The sequence below is a fragment of the Hypomesus nipponensis genome, chromosome 4 (genome assembly GCF_054491055.1).
Source record: "Hypomesus nipponensis isolate SF chromosome 4, ASM5449105v1, whole genome shotgun sequence".
NCBI lineage: Eukaryota > Metazoa > Chordata > Actinopteri > Osmeriformes > Osmeridae > Hypomesus > Hypomesus nipponensis.
The window spans coordinates 715,001-717,500 of record NC_140364.1 but is presented as its reverse complement, the minus strand read 5'-3'; the positions used below and the strand labels follow the sequence as shown (position 1 = coordinate 717,500).

At 46.9% G+C, this 2,500-nt stretch overlaps 6 non-coding genes and 3 pseudogenes across 6 annotated transcripts in view; all 9 read right to left on the bottom strand.

Moving 5' to 3' along the window:
• Positions 1-94: 94 nt before the first annotated feature.
• On the bottom strand, positions 95-213 carry LOC146294105 (5S ribosomal RNA). The gene has a single exon (XR_014753504.1). It is a non-coding gene; the product is annotated as a 5S ribosomal RNA (ribosomal RNA).
• A 184-nt stretch (positions 214-397) lies between these two features.
• On the bottom strand, positions 398-516 carry LOC146294104 (5S ribosomal RNA; annotated as a pseudogene).
• A 172-nt stretch (positions 517-688) lies between these two features.
• LOC146294103 (5S ribosomal RNA) lies at positions 689-807 on the bottom strand. The gene has a single exon (XR_014753842.1). It is a non-coding gene; the product is annotated as a 5S ribosomal RNA (ribosomal RNA).
• Positions 808-985: 178 nt separating this feature from the next.
• Positions 986-1,104, bottom strand: LOC146294102 (5S ribosomal RNA). The gene has a single exon (XR_014753502.1). It is a non-coding gene; the product is annotated as a 5S ribosomal RNA (ribosomal RNA).
• A 172-nt stretch (positions 1,105-1,276) lies between these two features.
• LOC146294101 (5S ribosomal RNA) lies at positions 1,277-1,395 on the bottom strand. The gene has a single exon (XR_014754066.1). It is a non-coding gene; the product is annotated as a 5S ribosomal RNA (ribosomal RNA).
• A 172-nt stretch (positions 1,396-1,567) lies between these two features.
• LOC146294100 (5S ribosomal RNA) lies at positions 1,568-1,686 on the bottom strand (annotated as a pseudogene).
• A 182-nt stretch (positions 1,687-1,868) lies between these two features.
• Positions 1,869-1,987, bottom strand: LOC146294099 (5S ribosomal RNA). Its single transcript, XR_014753976.1, has one exon. It is a non-coding gene; the product is annotated as a 5S ribosomal RNA (ribosomal RNA).
• Positions 1,988-2,169: 182 nt separating this feature from the next.
• On the bottom strand, positions 2,170-2,288 carry LOC146294098 (5S ribosomal RNA; annotated as a pseudogene).
• Positions 2,289-2,460: 172 nt separating this feature from the next.
• Positions 2,461-2,500, bottom strand: part of LOC146294097 (5S ribosomal RNA) — a 119-nt gene continuing 79 nt past the window's right edge. The window contains exon 1 of the ribosomal RNA XR_014753501.1: positions 2,461-2,500. This exon is cut by the window's right edge and continues 79 nt beyond it. This is a non-coding gene — a ribosomal RNA (5S ribosomal RNA).

The following is a 2,500-nucleotide window of genomic DNA, read 5'->3' as shown; positions in this document are numbered from 1 at the left end:
TCTCGTGTCAAAATGAAAACAGCTTCCAGCCCCTTTCATGAAGGACTACTTGTGCATATTGCAAGATTTCAGTTTCTAAGTGAATGAGCAAAAGAGCATACAGCACCTGGTATTCCCAGGCGGTCTCCCATCCAAGTACTAACCAGGCCCGACCCTGCTTAGCTTCCGAGATCAGACGAGATCGGGCGTTGCCAGGCTGGTATGGCCGTACGAAATAAGTTGACAACCATAGGCTACTTATCCATATACAGATTTAGCAATTGACAATGCAAGGTAGTCTCTCTCTCTCTCTCTCTCTCTCTCTCTCGTGTCAAAATGAAAACAGCTTCCAGCCCCTTTCATGAAGGACTACTTGTGCATATTGCAAGATTTCAGTTTCTAAGTGAATGAGCAAAAGAGCATACAGCACCTGGTATTCCCAGGCGGTCTCCCATCCAAGTGCTAACCAGGCCCGACCCTGCTTAGCTTCCGAGATCAGACGAGATCGGGCGTTGCCAGGCTGGTATGGCCGTACTAAATAAGTTGACAACCATAGGCTACTTATCCATATACAGATTTAGCAATTGACAATGCAAGGTGGTCTCTCTCTCTCTCTCTCGTGTCAAAATGAAAACAGCTTCCAGCCCCTTTCATGAAGGACTACTTGTGCATATTGCAAGATTTCAGTTTCTAAGTGAATGAGCAAAAGAGCATACAGCACCTGGTATTCCCAGGCGGTCTCCCATCCAAGTACTAACCAGGCCCGACCCTGCTTAGCTTCCGAGATCAGACGAGATCGGGCGTTGCCAGGCTGGTATGGCTGTACGAAATAAGTTGACAACCATAGGCTACTTATCCATATACAGATTTAGCAATTGACAATGCAAGGTGGTCTCTCTCTCTCTCTCTCTCTCTCGTGTCAAAATGAAAACAGCTTCCAGCCCCTTTCATGAAGGACTACTTGTGCATATTGCAAGATGTCAGTTTCTAAGTGAATGAGCAAGAGAGCATACAGCACCTGGTATTCCCAGGCGGTCTCCCATCCAAGTACTAACCAGGCCCGACCCTGCTTAGCTTCCGAGATCAGACGAGATCGGGCGTTGCCAGGCTGGTATGGCCGTACGAAATAAGTTGACAACCATAGGCTACTTATCCATATACAGATTTAGCAATTGACAATGCAAGGTGGTCTCTCTCTCTCTCTCTCGTGTCAAAATGAAAACAGCTTCCAGCCCCTTTTATGAAGGACTACTTGTGCATATTGCAAGATTTCAGTTTCTAAGTGAATGAGCAAAAGAGCATACAGCACCTGGTATTCCCAGGCGGTCTCCCATCCAAGTACTAACCAGGCCCGACCCTGCTTAGCTTCCGAGATCAGACGAGATCAGGCGTTGCCAGGCTGGTATGGCCGTACGAAATAAGTTGACAACCATAGGCTACTTATCCATATACAGATTTAGCAATTGACAATGCAAGGTGGTCTCTCTCTCTCTCTCTCGTGTCAAAATGAAAACAGCTTCCAGCCCCTTTCATGAAGGACTACTTGTGCATATTGCAAGATTTCAGTTTCTAAGTGAATGAGCAAAAGAGCATACAGCACCTGGTATTCCCAGGCGGTCTCCCATCCAAGTACTAACCAGGCCCGACCCTGTTTAGCTTTCGAGATCAGACGAGATCGGGCGTTGCCAGGCTGGTATGGCCGTACGAAACAAGTTGACAACCATAGGCTACTTATCCATATACAGATTTAGCAATTGACAATGCAAGGTGGTCTCTCTCTCTCTCTCTCTCTCTCTCTCGTGTCAAAATGAAAACAGCTTCCAGCCCCTTTCATGAAGGACTACTTGTGCATATTGCAAGATTTCAGTTTCTAAGTGAATGAGCAAAAGAGCATACAGCACCTGGTATTCCCAGGCGGTCTCCCATCCAAGTACTAACCAGGCCCGACCCTGCTTAGCTTCCGAGATCAGACGAGATCGGGCGTTGCCAGGCTGGTATGGCCGTACAAAATAAGTTGACAACCATAGGCTACTTATCCATATACAGATTTAGCAATTGACAATGCAAGGTAGTCTCTCTCTCTCTCTCTCTCTCTCTCTCGTGTCAAAATGAAAACAGCTTCCAGCCCCTTTCATGAAGGACTACTTGTGCATATTGCAAGATTTCAGTTTCTAAGTGAATGAGCAAAAGAGCATACAGCACCTGGTATTCCCAGGCGGTCTCCCATCCAAGTGCTAACCAGGCCCGACCCTGCTTAGCTTCCGAGATCAGACGAGATCGGGCGTTGCCAGGCTGGTATGGCCGTACTAAATAAGTTGACAACCATAGGCTACTTATCCATATACAGATTTAGCAATTGACAATGCAAGGTGGTCTCTCTCTCTCTCTCTCGTGTCAAAATGAAAACAGCTTCCAGCCCCTTTCATGAAGGACTACTTGTGCATATTGCAAGATGTCAGTTTCTAAGTGAATGAGCAAGAGAGCATACAGCACCTGGTATTCCCAGGCGGTCTCCCATCCA